Source organism: Leuresthes tenuis, unplaced genomic scaffold, assembly GCF_036924035.1.
Source record: "Leuresthes tenuis unplaced genomic scaffold, fLeuTen1.0.hap1 SCAF_12, whole genome shotgun sequence".
NCBI lineage: Eukaryota > Metazoa > Chordata > Actinopteri > Atheriniformes > Atherinopsidae > Leuresthes > Leuresthes tenuis.
In genome coordinates, this window is record NW_027325366.1 from 6,633,994 (window position 1) to 6,651,845 (window position 17,852).

A 17,852-nucleotide genomic window follows, 5' to 3' on the forward strand; every position below is an offset into this window, starting at 1 on the left:
ACAGCTGACTGAGTTGCAAACAAACGTTTGCTCTTGCACGGACACATTGCCCATGTTGTCGAGAAGGTTTAGCTGGATGGGCTTTCATATTTATTTGGTTTGGGGTGCAAATGAAGAGCAGCTGTTCCTCATCCTGCTCTGAGCCCAAATGTATGGCCCAACAAGCACTTGCTAAATGTTCTGGCTTCAGCTATGTCTGTGCTGTCTTGTGGTTGAAGGCTTCACAAGCTTTCTGTTATGTGAGGTCTCCTTTGATGTTGATGATCATTTCTCAATTTCATCTTGTTTGTTATGTTATGCTTCATTTTAGTCTTACATTTGACAGATGGCTGCTGATTACACGTTTGTGTGTTTCAGTGTGTTTCCACTTTGTAGTGTTTCAAAGTGAATAGGTAGATGGTGGGGGTGTGACGACACACTCAGTTCACGAGACAAGACGAGACACGATATGTCAGGATCTTTGAGGGTTTTTGTGTTTCTCTGGTTTAGTTTTGTATTCTTGTTTCTAGTCGGTTTAGTTTCCATAAGTTCCAGTGTCATTTCCTGTTTCCCTCAGTTTATAGTTCCACCCCCATCTCCCGTGTTAATTCTCCTCAGGTGTCTCAGATCAGTAATCATCCTCTCATCAGCATTTAGTCTCCTGTTGTCCTCTCATTCTTTGTCAGATCCTCACCGTGATTCTCGCCGTCACCCCCGTAGTGTGAACATTGTGTATTCTCGAGTGTTTTCCGTGTTTCCAAGTTTCCTCACAAGTTTTTGCAGAGTTTAGTTTTGTTATCCCCCTTGTGCATTTTACTCCAGTTTTTCTCCAGCGTTGCTATGATTTTGATTTATTTTTTTTTGGAATAAACCTTTTGAATTTGAAGTTCTGCATCTGGGTCCTACCTTCCTGCTCCTGCGTGTCTGACACGATATTGGGTTCACGAGAACGAGGCAAGATTTTAAGAAAACTACAATGACAAAATATATGACTGGACCAACAGACTTTTATTTAACTGAGTTGCACATGTTTTATTATAACTCTTTACATGCATGATGTAAGAATGAGTTTTTAATAAACTTCTTCTTCCACAAATTGAAACTAAATTGCCGCGGTGTACGGTAATACCGGTCTTTTCCGATGTAATTCTGGCTGCTTGCAGCTTCCCTCCTTCTCCTCCTCTTCTTCTTTTCCTTGTCCTTTTCTAGGTTCTGGCAGGCTAGACGTAGCAAAGGCGCATTAGAAGTTTGGATAGCTCACAAATCTTGCGAGACTGACTTTTAACGCGACGAGAAATATCGTGGAGTTTAATCTCGCGAGATCTCGTCACACCCCTATTATCTAACCCTCACCCCTAACTGAATTCAAATTTTTTTAGATACATACAGTCATGTGAAAAACAAAGTACGCCCTCTCTTTAATTCTAAGATTTTATGGATCAGGGTATTCTAAAAAATCATCTGGTCCCTACCAGGTCTTAAAATGAGGTATGTATAACCTCAGATTAACAACATGTGACATACAAAAACTATATCAAATGTAGAAGCATTGTTTGGAAAACGAAGCATAGCCCATGATTCAACAGCGTGTAGAAGCACCTTTGACAGTAATAACTTGAAATGATCATTTTCTGTATGTCTCACATCATTATGAAGAAATTTTGGTCCACTTGTTACAAAGCTGTTTCAGTTCATTTAGGTTTGTGGACATTTGTTCATGTACAGCATTTTAATAAAGTTGAGGTGTGGACAATTTCGACACCATGATTTTTTTTTCCAGACATTCTGTTGTAGATTTGCTGCTGTGTTTGGGATCATTGTCCTGTTGATGACCCAGTTTCAGCCAAGCTTTAGCTGTCAGACAGATGGCCACACATTTGACTCAAAAATACTTTGGTATACAGAGGAGTTCACTGTGGACTCAATGACTGCAAGGTGCCCAGGTCCCGTGGCTGCAGAACAAGCCCAACTTATCAGCCCTCCCCCACCGTGCTTGTCAGTTGGTATGAGGTGTTTACGCTGATATGCTGTGTTTGGTTTTCTCCAGATGTGCAGCTGTATATTATGACCCATTATGACTTTGGTCTAAAGGATACTGTTCCAGAAGTCATGTTTTGTTTAGATACAACTTTATAAACCTAAGCCATGTTGTCATGTTATTTTTAGAGCAGTGTTGTTTTTGACAACCATCTTAGATTTAGTCTTAGTCTTATTCACTTACTCACATATCTATATGTAATAGATTTAGTCTATTTTTAGTCGACGAAAAGTCAAAAAGGTTTTAGTCTAGTTTTAGTCCAAAAAAAAAGAAGTATAGTCTTTTAACAAATGAATTTAGGTCAATAAGTATTGGAGATTGCTGTTGTGCAGTGTCACGCATAAGTTGTGAAAATAGCAGATCTATAAGTTCAACACATTGCAACACATTGTGAGCTTGCAGATGGACTATTTTCACCAATAATTACAATAATAAAGAAATGGTTTTAGACATATAAGGTTTCCACCCAACAGCAAATACTTTCGGATCTAAGGATTGTGCATTACACACAGATAAAGTGGTAACAGTGGAATCAATGTTCATTACTCCAAAAAAGCCCAAACCATAAACCTTCCACTTTCGGCAATTGTGGCTTTGTTTCTCAGAATTTGCTAAAGTACAATGAACATACACACACATGACGTGACGGATAACGAACACATGCTCAATTTGGCCTTGTCTGCCAGATGCATATTTTTTGTAAAAACAGACATCATACAACCCCAATCTTTCTTTAACTTGTGCAAACATTATTAAACAAAGTAATAAAATAAACTAGAATGTGTGCCAAGCTACTGCACACTGAGAGACAGAGGCTGTCATGTTATATTGTATCACTTTGGATAAAAGCGTCTGCTAAATGAGTAAAGGTCTGACATAGCAGTGGACGTAAACCCCCGTTCCATGAATGAAGAGGGGACATAACCGTTCCATTTGAGGCTCCTCAGCATTCAGCTGTTCCAGGACTGAACAGAGGTTTACTATGGCAACCTCCTTAATGTGTAAATCTGTGACGGCAGAATATGCAGCCAAGCTCTCTGACTTGTTCTACTCGGCCACGGGCATCAGACTCAGATATATTATTAGATTCTACCTGCTCAGCTAATTCTAACAGTGTTTGCACAATTTGAGGGAGCGCCATGATCTGTGATGTGTCCTCTAAAGACCCGGCAATTCAATCAATTTCCCAGCACATTTGCAATGTAATGCAATGCAGATGTGCACACCGCCCCCTACTGAAGAAGATGGGTAGCTCGGTCAGCAGGGAGCTGAAGAAGAGCTGACGTCACTCTGCTGCGCAGATTGCTTTTTCGTTTTCGAATCATGGGCAGTACTTTGCGGGCAGACCATGAAAACGAAAAAGCAATGATGTGCAGTCTTGAAGAAGAAAATGCAAATGCAAATGGAATGATTGATTACTAATTGTTTTTATGAGTCCAATAATGCAGCCACATTCTTAAAATGAAAAAGCATTTCTGCAAATGCATTTTAATTTTCAAATTTAACATTTCAAATTGAATTTTGGTATCTATTTGCTAGGGCATATTTTGAAAATGAAATCTCAAATGTCTATTTCTTTTTCATTTTAATTAAGTGAAAGATTGAGCACTCTTGAAGAAGAAAATTAAAATGCAAATAGGATGATTGATTACTAATTTCATTTATGAGTCAAATAATGCAGCCACATTCTTAAAATGCAAAAGCATTTCTGCAAATGCATTTTAATTTGAATTATGGTTACGATTTGCTTCCATAGTCAAATGAATGCATGAGCGAAATGACTGTGACTGTGGGGGCATCATGAGCTAAATATGAACAGCCTTATGCACACTGTAAAATATATGATAGCAAAGAATGACAGAAAGCATTATGAGTCACATCAAGGACACATATATTTATTCTACCTGACTTTCTCATGGTCATGTGGTGTAAAAGGTCATTCGTCTGTTTGGTAATGCAACAGTATCATTAATGCCTTTCAGCCAAGGCGACATGGGCCTCAGCTGTACAAATAAAGGAAGTAGGCTACAAGCTGGGATAATGTGTTTGAGCTGCCATGTTTGTGGTCTAACACCTGCATGTAGTCAGATAAGGGTCAAACCATTAGTTTCCATCATTCTTCTTCAACCGTCCTTGTTCCTTGATGTGAGCTCTTTACCTATCTGCTTGATGACTAACTTTGATGATAGAGAGAAATGATATTGCCCCAATGATGAAAGCATAAACAAAATTGCTTGAACATTAAATGGGCTTTTGAGGGTAAGCCAGCTCTGGTTTATCTGTAAAACAATAAGCAGACAGGCTGCATTTGGCTTTGGAAATAATGGAAATAAATCATTCCTCCGAGCTACAGAGATGGAGCTAAATTGCAAATTGGTGGCTGCACACAGATGATTGTGTTTACGTGCAGCCATTGCTCAAAACGAGATAATACAAGACTGGGGCAAAGTTTCAAATGTCAGTTTAATTTAACCAAATTATGTAGTTAGGGGTTTCACGTGGAGGTCCAGGAGATGAGGCTATCTATAGTAGTCCGACCATGTGGTAGATTTGAAAGGAATAAATTATTTGGTAACCTCACTTTACCCTTTCATATTAGCAGATCATTGAGTTTTTCCATGAAGCTTAATGTAAAAACATATACCTATAATTTCAGCACATGAAGTAGGCGCATGACCTTTTCCAGCAGGGGCTGTCTGTTTTTTCTTCAGTCATTTAGCAGTATCATTGTTAAAATATATGGTCCTGATGTCAAATATGAGGTCAGAGAGGAGAGTTGGATCATCTCAAATCAAGAAGAATCCTGTATTGTAACATATGTGACAATATGTTATAAGGGTGGCTTTACCTCAAGTTTTAAAATCTTCAAAAAATCTTTTTTCCCAGGGTCCCATTCACAAATGACTGATTGCTACGTTTTTATGTCTCATTTCAGGGACAATAGATCAATTTGGTTTAATTTGATGCAGTCTGATTCAGTTAATTGAAAAGGACTATGCATTTTCCATTCTGAATAAAAAGAAGTAGTTTATTTAAATGTGACACTGCTTCAGAATGAAATTATGAAATATTAGACCATGAAATCGCAGTCATTGTATTACTTCCATAGTACAGGAAAAAATGCAGATAGTCTTTGTTTGACTTTGGTGTAAATCTCGTGGGCAAGTGTCTATGAAAAAATCTGTATCTGTAAGTCTGTATCTTCAACCACAGTTCTAATGCATGAATAATATCATATCAAGGTGTCACTCACAACCACAGTGTTAGTTTGCAAATCTTTCAATTCAATTCAATTCAATTTTATTTATATAGCGCCAAATTACAACAATTGTCATCTCAAGGCACTTAAATAATATAGTCCAATGCAAGCCAATTGGAATTCAATTCATTGTAATCATAATCCAATTCATTCATATATAGCCAATTCAAAAAACAATATCCTAGCTAAGGAAACCAACAGATTGCACCGAAACTTGTCTTCAGTCCAATCTCCCGTCCTGAGCGTGCCTGTGGCGACTGTGGAGAGGAACAACTCCCTTTTAAAAGGAAGAAACCTCTGGCAGAACCAGACTCAGGAAGGGTGGCCATCTGCCTCGACCAGCTGGGGTTTGAGAAGACAGAAAAGAGGGGGAAAAAACACCATACCACCATTCAAAGAATACCTGTTGGAACAGGGAAACACAAGTTAATAACCACAATAATGTCACATGTATATAATATCATTTAAGAAATTAAACAGGGGGAAAAAGAGAGCAAAGTGAGGAAAGGTGTGACAGATGAGGTCCCCCAGCAGTCTAAGCCTATAGCAGCTTAACTATGGGATGTTTCAGGATCACCTGAGCCATATAAGCTTTATCAAAAAGGAAAGTTTTAAGCCTAATCTTAAAAGTGGAAAGGGTGTCTGCTTCCCGGACATTTACTGGCAGCTTATTCCACAAGAGAGGGGCCTGATAACTGAAGGCTCTACCTCCCATTCTACTTTTAGAAACTCTGGGAACAACAAGTAAACTTGCAGTTTGGGAGCGAAGTGCTCTGTTAAGAAAATATCTTACAATGAGATCTTTAAGATATGATGGAGCTCGGTCATTAAGAACTTTATATGTGAGAAGAATAATCTTAAATTCTATTCTGAATTTAACAGGGAGCCAATGAGGAGAAGCTAAAACTGGAGAAACATGATCTCTCCTGTTAGTTCTCATCAGAACTCTGGCTGCAGCATTTTGGATCAGCTGGAGACTTTTCAGAGAATATGTGGGACAGCCCAATAATAAAGAATTACAGTAGTCCCATCTTGAAGTAACAAATGCATGTACTAGTTTCTCTGCATCACCCTGAGACAGGATGTTCCTGATTTTGGCAATATTAGGAAGGTGAAAGAAGACAGTCCGAGAAACCAGTTTTATATGCGTGTCAAATGATAAATTCTGGTCAAAAATGACTCCAAGGTTCCTCACTGTAAAACTAGAAGTCAAGGAAATACCATCTAGAGTAACTATATAACTAGACAATTTCTCCCTGAAGCGCTCAGGTCCAACGATAATGACTTCAGTTTAGTCTGAATTTAGAAGCAGACAGTTCTGAGTCATTCAGGTCTTTATGTCTTTAAGACATGCTTATAGTCTGACCAACCTATTGGTTTCATCTGATTTCATAGATAAGTACAGCTGAGTATCATCAGCATAGCAATGGAAATTTATGCCATGCTGTCTAATAATGTTACCTAATGGAAGCATGTATAAAGTAAAAAGAATTGGTTCAAGCACCGAACCCTGAGGAACTCCATGACTTACTCTGATGTGTGAGGAAGATTCTTAATTTACAAGAACAAACTGGAATATATCAGATAAATATGACTTAAACCAGCCTAATGCAGTTCCTTTAATCCCAATAACATGTTCAAGTCTCTGTAACAGAATGCTGTGACCGATCATATCAAATGCAGCAATGAGATCCAACAGGACAAGCACAGACACAAGTCTGCTATCAGAGGCTAAGAGGAGATCATTGGTCATTTTCACCAGTGCTGTTTCTTTGCTATGATGCACTCTGAATCCTGACTGAATCTCTTCAAACAGATTATTTCTATGTCAATGAGCCTTGTTGGCAATAAGCCAATAAGTCTAAAGTAAATTGGACAAACAGTCATCAAAACTGGAAAAGAAAAGACTAATTGACTTACAGAGGTTACTCTAATAATTATTTGATATCTAACTTTATAGGTTTATCATTTGCAGGCAAAAAAGAACACTGATCTCTGCTTTACCAACAACAATTAACTAGAGGACCAGCCAGAATGTCCTCAATTTCCAAAAAAAGTGTCACTCCTGAGGTATGACCCTGATGTTTTCCTGACAAAGACATCTAAAATATCTATCTCATGTAACATATGGGTTAGAGAAAAAATACCTAACACAGCAGTGTAAAGCTGAGACCAAGATGTCTTCTTGAATCAAACACACAAACATTAAAGGCAGAACATCTGAGTAGCAAGGATAGAAATGTTAATATTGCTGCACATGATCTCTTTGGGTTATTGAATGTGGCGGACAATTGTTGTTATTTTTCTGTTACATGAAATCTGCTTTATTTCCTTCCTCGAAGCCCTGATGAGGCTTAATTTGTTCAGCACCTTTTAAAAAACCCCATAAAGAAACAAATCTGAAGTGTTGCAAATCTGAGGTAATCTCTTGAAAAGCTGCAAAAAAGAAATGTGAATCTATGTTTCCATAGACTTGCTTGAAGTAAATTGACCAGTCTGTGTAGAGGATGGCAGTACAGGTTTGGTTGCTACTAGTTGTATCTTAATAAAATGAGTTGCCCTATTCAAAATCAGGAATTCTTACCTTAAAAAAAACAGAAAGAAAAAAACAGAATGGACAAAAGCACCATATAACACATATAACATAAAACAGGGTTGCATGTCCAAACTACACACTTGCTTATGATAGTAGATTTTAAAAGCTCAAAGATATAGCAAATCACAAGTGATTTGCATGTTGGCCTGGCTGAAAAGCATTTCACAATCTGACTCCCTTCTCCTGTCTGGTATCATCACTGAAACACTTTATGTAGAAATGGTTATTGTTATGTAACTCTGATGTTAGCCAATGATCCAGTCAGTCTTCAAATGATCTCATTCACTGAGTTCAGTTTGAGAAATTACAAAAATCAAACATCAAATATCGATTTATATGGTGTTTTAAAATAAAGTTCTGTTACCCTAAATCATAATCACCAGTCACTTAACCTTCCAAAACCTCCTAGCGCCAGCCAAGAACACAGGCACAGAATTACCAGTGATTTACTGAGGATTCTAAAGGAAATTTTGCAACCATAGTTTGTCATCCCTGATTATGAGCAAACTTTAAGCTGAGCATTTTCAATGCCCTTTAGCTGCCTGTGTTTCGCTGCCAACACAGATTGTCATTTGGAATAGCCACAACTGTCTTGCAGGAGCCCTGTGGATTTGGGACGTAATAGAGCAACTGGGATGGTGATGAGATACTCAGCTTTGTCACAAAGGGGCCTGAATGCAAAAGCTGAAAGTTGTGCTATCCCTATATGTGTTTTTTTTTTATCTGACATTTAGATTCAAGGCCAGGTCTTAATGACGTTAGCTAGAATCAATTATTGAATTAATCAATCAATCTCTACAGCATTTTTCATACAAAAAAAAATTGTCACACTAAGTGCATTACATAACCAACAATAAATAAATAATAATAATGAATAATAATAAAACAATATTATTATTATACTATTAATAAATTAATAATATAATTATAATTATTAATATAATAATAAATAAAACAATAATTAAATAATAAAAAACAGCAAAGAAATGAATCAGAAAAGATAAAAATGAGGAAAATTAAAATAAAAACCACTTTACCCATCCAAATCCCCAAACCACATGCCCACGGGTCCCACATAGACACACACAAATATACACAGAAAGATGTTCTCTAAAAGCACTGTCTTAACCCTCACTGACAGTCTTGAGGAAACTAGGACATTGGAAGTTTGAATAAAAAAAGAGTAAAAATTAATAAGATATTAAGATAATATAAAATTAAATTAAATAGAATAAATACACTATAAGAATGCAATGGAAAAAAATTATATAAAAGATGTGAGTTAAATATTGAAATTGTTGAATGAGTAATTAATAAATTACATATGTTTTAGTACCCGTTTTAGGGATAAATAAGAGACCAGCTCATAAACTACAAGAAAGTCGAGCAAATACTTAGGACTAAAACCATTAAGAGCTTTAAAAACTAATTGAATCATTTTAAAATTAATCCGGAAATACACAGGGAGCCAATGCAGAGATTTTAAAGTTCTCTTTCTGTGACCGTATTCACAAAGGATCTCAGGGCTAAAAGTAGCTCCTAACTAGCGAATTTACTAGCGAACTAGCGAACTAACTAGCGAACTCCTAAAAATAATGGGCGTGTCAGTCTCAAATTTAGGACTCCTATTTTTATTTTATTTTTTTTTAAGTCTAAAAGTAGCACCTAATTTTAAGAGAGAGTTAAAAGTCGTCGAAAGGTCCTATTGACGGGACACATATCAAAATAATTGCACCATCAGTAAACAAGGACGTGTTTGTCAATCAAAAGAAAGTCCACTCCATCAACACGCATTGTTTTTTATGCAAATTTTAACATTCATGATTTTGTTGCAAAGTGGCCTGGATCTACCCATGATTCGCGTATTTTAATGGAGAGCGGCCTGAGGCAGCTTTTTGAGAGGCGCCATGCAGTTGGATGTCACTTGCTGCGTGACAGTGGCTATTCCTGCAAGATGTGGCTCTTGACACCCTCAATCCAACTGTCAATCATAAAATAGGCACAGTAATATAAACAACTTTCTTCAGGAGAGTTAGCGGTGTTACAACATATATTGTCCTGGAACAGCTTGAAAGTTGATTTTTGCTCTACAAGCCACAAGCTGAGTTTCCATTCATTAAAGAAGCAAATCTCGAACTATTCCTCCACCGTCCAAAAAAACCCCAAACAAACATGCATGTCAGGTTGATAGGTGACTCTATATTGTGAATGGCTAATTATAATTGTAATAGGCTATTCTGGAGTTCAAGTAAGTTAGTGTTGCACCCCTAAAGTAGGATTACCACATTTATGTGATGAAGATTGATTCATGATTTATTTGTACAAATTTTTTGGTTAATGTGTTGAATTTCTGGTTGTAAGGTGCGTGGGCGTAACCTTTGTTCCCTCAGGTTGCAAGTCAGAGGTTGGTTGGATTTTGTAAAAATAGATCTAAACGTGGATATGGCATTGATATCTGAGCAGGTCTGATGTACGACTGCTTGTCTTTCAAGATGAGGGCTATTAGCTTTATTGATTTTGCACTGTTTAATCCCAGAGGTCTGATTGTGCAGCTGCATCTGACAAAGCAGCTTGCTGTTCTCCACTTCCTAATGATGCTGCAATTTACTTTAGATGTTAATGTCGATATAGGAAAATCTTATGTTCTCATGTACATTATCTTTTTTAAATGAATGCAGCTAAAACATATGAAACATCCTATGTTCAGGATTTATGTCCTTCACACGCCACACATATTTTAAGCAGTGTTACTTCAGATGTTACATAAATGTGTTAAATGAGCTGTTGTTTTTTATTTTATTTTACTTACTTACAGTAGAACAACCTTGGAAGCATTTCACAATGCATTTATTTAGTAATTTTCCTAATCCTATATATTTATATATATATATATATATATATATATATCTTTTAGTCCATGAATATTTGAACTACTTCATGAACTGTCTTAATGAACCATTACTGACACCTGCACCTATAGGTGCATTGTGTAGTTTGTACAGGTGTGCCTTGAAAGCTTTTTTTAAAGGGATATTTTTCGCAATTTAACTTTAACAATTTAAACATGTATTGTCCTATAAAGAAAACAAGGCACTAGTGTTCAGATTAATCAAATCTGAATCCTTTCTCCTACAGCCATTCAGTAATTCCTCTTGAAAGCTGTGTTGCATATTTATATTGTTGAATGTACTAGAAGCCTGCAGTGGATTATATCCTCTGCAACCAAAAGGAAGAGGCATGATAAGGGTTCAGCTAACACATGGGAGTAGGTCATCGGTTGCCCTGGTAACTTGTGATCTGAGGCAGATCCTATGTGCTTTTGGCTGTCAAGGTTTCATGTGCTGACATTTAATTTCATAGTTTTTGCTTCCATTTTTGAAAACTGGTTGGAAATGATTTTATGTTTAAAATCTGACTACTCAGCACTTCCAGTTCTACATGCAATGATGTGCAGAAGGTTCATTCCTGCCGTGCAGCAAAATGGCTTGAGATTTATTACGCTTTACACATGTTGATGAAAGGCTGAAAAGTCTTTCCCTTGAAATATAAAAAAGAAATGTTCCTCTCATGCAGCATTAACTGGATCTGGGTTTTTTTATGTTTCACCTGTAAGAATATCTGTTATTTATGGTTTTTCCCATAGGGTTAATGTTCTTTCTTTGTGATGCACGCACAGGCATTTTTCTTCTGTTTTCTGTTGAGTTTCGGGGAAACATCTGGATTTGATTTCACGGAGCTTGGTTTGGAAGGTTGGACCTGTTGCCCCTTTCTAAAGAGATGGAGATGAAGAGCAAATTCTCTAGTGAAATATCAAGTCCGAGAAAAACAGAAACAATTTTTTGAGCTGCACAGGCTTGTGATTAAGTTACACTGTATGGCTGACACTTCATTCATTATTTTGATGTACAAGTCTGTCACATATTTGTACTATCTACTATGTATATCCTACCACAGTTGTAATATAAAGTATATGTGTAGTATGATGGTGCATTGAAACTTGGTAAATCTATAGCAATAAATTGGGCAATAACTACAGTAAGTACCTTTGGAAAAAGTCTTCAAAATCTCTTTTATTTCTCTTTTATTATTCTTACTTGTATTAGCTTTGTTAGCATCTTGGAATTTACCCTGCATCTCACCAGCTCAGTGCTCAGATCTGTCAGATTATGGCTGTACAGTCATTTGTCCATGTTCTTTCTAATAAACTTTTTTGATTTGCAGACACAAGATTTAATGGTGCATTGTAAACACTGTAGCACATGTTTTATTTGTGTTTAACTTGTAAGCAAGTAAGGTGCGCATAAGTTATTTTGGCTGTAAAATGTGAACACAGGATCTGGCTGAAACACAGATTAAATGGTGTGCTGACCCTGATAATTCAGTGTGCGCTGATGTGGTAATGGTGTGGACCTGCTCTAATATCTACTCTGATGTTGACTGAAATCTGGCTTTGATTTGGGGTAAGATTTGCAGTAAAACCTTATTCACCTAGATTTTAGAATCAGGCCATCAACTTGTTTATGAATAATTTTAGATAATCCAGAAGACCATGTAGTGAAGCGCTTTGAGTGGTCAGTTAGACTAGAAAAGCGCTATACAAGTACAAGTCCATTTACCATTTACCAAGACCAATTCTGAAGTGACACTGATGATAATTGTCATTGTGTCTCATCTGAAAAGTGCAGTCTCTTCCTATCACAGTAGTGGATTGCTCCAGAGGTTTTCAAATCCAGATACAGCTGAACACTCGGCCTCATTCATCAAGAGCCTGGTTTGCTTCCGACCATGAACAGGGACTTTACCTGCCCAGATGTTTTCACCCTGTTCACGAGTCAACATGATCATGCAGCAGGACATTTTGAAACACTGAACAACACTATCATCACGCCGTGATATGTAAGCTGTTTCACTGTACGGAACTGAGTAAGAAAAACTTCAATTTTTGAGACTTTACTGTGAAACTGTAATATTTTGCATTGTAGACCAACATAGGAATTATATACTCTGTTGTAATATCTGACCGAATAGTCTACATAAAACAGCTCAACTTTGTGATTTACACAGAAATAGTCACAGAAAATAGAGTTTCAGTCAGGATTCAGAGTGAGTCATAGCAAAGAAACAGCACTGGTGAAAATTATCAATGATCTCCTCTTAGCCTCTGATAGCGGACTTGTGTCTGTGCTTTTCCTCTTGGATCTCAGTGCTGCATTTGATACGATCGATCACAGCATTCTATTACACAGACTTGAACATGTTATTGGGATCAAAGGAACTGCATTAGGCTGGTTTAAGTCATATTTATCTGATAGATTCCAGTTTGTTCTTGTAAATTAAGAATCTTCCTCATACACCAGAGTAAGTCATGGAGTTCTACAGGGTTCTGTACTTAGACCGATTGTTTTTACTTTATACATGCTTCCATTAGGTATCATTATTAGACAGCATGGCATGAATTTCCATTACTATGCTGATGATACTCAGCTGTACTTATCTATGAAACCAATAGGTTGGTCAGATTACAAGCATGTCTTAAAGACATAAAGACCCGGATGACTCAGAACTGTCTGCTTCTAAATTCAGACAAAAATAAGTCATTATCTTTGGACCTGAGCGCTTCAGGGAGAAATCATCAAGCTATATAATTACTCTAGATGGTATGTCCTTGGCTTCTAGTTTTACAGTGAGGAACCTTGGAATTATTTTTGACCAGAATTTATCATATCACACACATAAAAAACAGGTTTCTAGGACTGCCTTCTTTCACCTTAGTTATTGCCAAAATTAGGAATATCCTGTCTCAGAGAGATGCAGAAAAACTAGTCCATGCATTTGTTACTTCAAGATTGGACTACTGTAATTCTTTATTATTGGGCTGTCCCACATATTCTCTGAAAAACCTCCAGCTGATCCAAAATGCTGCAGCCAGAGTTTTGATGAGAACTAACAGGAGAGATCATGTTTCTCCAGTTTTAGCTTTTCTTCATTGGCTCCCTGTTAAATTCAGAATAGAATTTAAGATTCTTCTCTTAACTCTTAATGACCGAGCTCCATCATATCTTAAAGATCTCATTGTAAGATATTTTCCTAACAGAGCACATCGCTCCCAAACTGCAGGGTAACTTGTTGTTCCCAGAGTTTCTAAAAGTAGAATGGGAGGCAGAGCCTTCAGTTATCAGGCCCCTCTCTTGTGGAACCAGCTGGCAGTAAATGTCTGGGAAGCAGACACCCTCTCTGCCTTTAACTCTAGCCTGCTGGGGAGCCTGCATCATGTCACACCTTTCCTCACTTTGCTCTCTTTTTTTCCTGTTTAATTTCTCAAATGGTATTATGTACATTTGGCATTATTGTGGTTATTAACTTGTGTTTCTCTTTCTCAGCAGATATCTTTGAATGGTGTTACAGAGTTTGTTGTCCCCTCTTTTCTGTCTTCTCAAACCCCAGCTGGTCGAGGCAGATGGCCACCCGTCCTGAGTCTGGTTCTGCCAGACGTTTCTTCCTATTAAAAGGGAGTCGTTCCTTTCCACAGTCGCCTTGTGCATGCTCAGGACGGGAGATTGGGCTGAAGAGAAGTTTCGGTACAGTCTGTTGGTTTCCTTAACTAGAAAACTGTTTTTGAATTGGCTCTGTATGAATTGGACTAATTTTGCATTTAATTAATTGGATTTGATTGAATTATGATTACAATGAATTGAATTCCAATTGGCTTGAATTGGACTATATTACTGAAATGCCTTGAGATGACATTTGTTGTAATAATTTGTTGTAATGTTGTTGGCGCTATATAAATTAAACTGAATTTAATTGAACTGAATTGAATAGCATTCTCCTTTGCTTGACGTCATGATGTTGCCTCATCATGTAAAACCTTTCATGAAAAGGCATACAGAAAAAGGTTTTTGACTACTAGATAATAAACATTATCATAGCACTGATATTTTATTCCTCACCCTTTCGAAAGACTAGCTACTTTATTACCAGTCAACAGTCAGCACCATAAAGACTTCCTTCCTCTGTCGACACCTTGCCATTTTTGATTCTCTGGACTCTCTTGACTGCCTGCATTAACAATGATATTTTGTTTTGCTATCTTCAAAGTGAAAACATATTGAAGCAGAGTCTGGTGAAATGGGTCTTGCTTGCATTCCCACAAAAATCTAAGACCATTTCCTTATTTTCCTCTTCAGTTTCCTCAGTCTCCAGAGAGCGAGTCTTCAACCTCCCCCCAGCTCCATTTCCCACTTTAAAAGGCAGACACACCCAGAGGCCCTCTCACACACTCACTCACTCAAGGAAAGGACAAAGAAAACACTGGACCTTTAGCTTACATACTTTCTTTTTCTATTGTTCTGCCTTGTTTTCCACTTTTCCACATGCCTGCTTATTCATAATTTAGGCATAACCCTGAGGATTTACACTCTCCTCTACAATGGAAGGAGCCAAAACAGCACAATGGTCAAATTTAAACTTGGGTTAGTAAAGTATTAATGCCATGAACACCATGATAAATTATACTGGTATTATCAAAGTGAAGTGAACATAAATTACTTTACAAAAATAACTATTACATAGATAAACTAGACTAGTGGTGGCTGAAGGCAATAAAACTTGACTTCGTGAAATCTGGCAATTATTTTTTAGATCTTTTTAGATTTTTTAGTCTTAGACCTACATCTTTGTCAAATATTTTATACAGTGTCTCTAAGTTCTTCTGTGCAGTTAAGTGGACATCATGTGCCTCCTAATGAAGCCACAGTAGTGGGGTGCACCTCACAAAGCACTTGGACTTTGTGTTCAAAGTGGCAGACATAGCATCTTCCACATCTAGCATGCTTCTTTTAATATGAATTCATTTGTTTTTTTTTTTTTTAGAAAATCTTGGGTTTCATTTAGTAAGATTTCTGTGATGTACATTTTAAACCTTTCTTTTATTTTTTATTTTTTTATTTGCTGTACTAAGAGGCACAGGCATCAGCAAAGCCAAAGCCCACTTAGCCAGTGTTCTCATCATAGAACAGCACCGGTGTAGTGTTTTTTTTTTTTCTTCAATCAAATAAAATTTTTATTGAAGGGGGAATTAAAGAAAAGAAATTAGGAGAAATGAAAGGAGATATAACCATAAAACAGACAACCAGCTGGAGGAAAAGAAAACACACATGCATGCGTGTATGCATGTGTGTGCAAAATATATGGCAAAGGCTTCACATGAATTGTGGTTAATAATTGGGGAAGGGGACCGCAACAACCCCTCATTCCACAGATAAGGAGCAGACAGATAGGGCCCCCAGAAACCAGGCAACCAACAGCCCCCATGGAGCAAGGAAGAGAGAAACCAGGCAACCCATCACAGGAGGTCATGCTGCAGCCCAGTGGACGACAAAGGAATGCCCCAAGTAGAGCCCCCATGGCCATGGAGCAAAGGACAGGCCAGGGCCCCACCAAGCACAGGCCGTCCGGCATGAGCAAGAGCGCAGGACCAAGAGCACTGCACGCCCAAGGACAGCACCTCCACCCAGCAGAGGGCCCACCCCAGACAGTTGCCCCCAGTTAGCCAGCACCCACTCCGATGCCCAAGGCAAAGTGCCCCATGATCCAAGATGTGCCCATCCACTAAAGCAGCAGGGAGCAGCAGGATAGGGTGAGGAGGGGGTGAGCACAACTCCGACAAGGAGCAGCAGAGGCAAGTTAGATGACAACAACCCCTGAACCCAAGCCCAGCTGTGGACAACCATACAAACAACACAAAGACACATACTGAAACAGGCACGAAGACACACACTCACACAGACAAGTAGACACGCACATCCAGCCACACACTCACTCACTCAGAGGCCCCCAGGAGCCACGGAGCAGCCAGCCCAATAGACTGGCCAGCGCCTAACCCCTCCAACCGCCCAAGGACAGCAGACACATCCCTGGCGATGCACCAAGCCTGAGACACAGAGCTAGAAGATCAGTTACTCCTCCTGGTCCCCCTGCCCCAGGCTAAGCCTACGTGTAGGAAGACCTCACCCTCATCAGTGTAGTTGAGCTTGACTGTATATGACACTAAAGTGGAATTAAAATGGGGGTGGGGCAAATGTAGAAGATCCATCACCACTGCTTGTAGACGGTTGTCGATATTCTAAACATTTGTTTCAGTTGATCCCATATTGTGAAGCAAGTGTATCAAATTATAAACATTTTCTACTTACGATTATATATTCTCAATACTTTATTCCTTGGTTGCTACACTGAGCAAAATTCAGCATTTTTTAAAATTTATCAGGATGTCAGGATTGTTCCAGATGGGAAGAGTGAGGACTTGGTTTTTCTAAGAAATTCCCACTAAGCTGTCAGAGAGGAGCTGATGTTGATGCCTTAAAAACATTTATGATGTTTGATATTTTGGCTAATAAACTGCTAAAAAAGGCTAAAGTTTTTTTGGCTAAAGTTTGGAATTTTCAGATTATTGCCAAGTGCTTCTTCTAAATCTAACCATGGTTAATCTAGTGGGTGAGATTTGCACCATTTTGTAACCAATAATTTATCAGCTTAGAAAATGTAATGGAAATTGGGTAAATATAATCCTCTACTATACCTAGTTTTCTGTAGAGTTTTTAAGCTAATATGTGGTGGTTTGTTTTTCCAAAAGAATTTGGAGATGTATGAGTCCAGTGACTTAATCCATGTGGAGGACAGTTTTATGGGTATCATAGGGAAGAGGTAGACTCTCCCCATGTGTGATATGGGTAAGGTGTTCCACCATGTGAGAATATCCTCTATTGTCTTAAAAAGTTTTACATAGTTCAGTTTTGTTAGCTCTGAAAGCCTGGGAGAAATATTTCCACCTAAATATCTTATATTTCCTGACTGTAATGTCGTAGTTGGTATATTTTATAAATTACAGTTTTGGACAGAACTGTGGGCTAATTGATAGAGTAGTCAGAGATTGATGAATATTTTTCAATGAGTGTGACGTTTGTGAGAGAGAGGTTTGT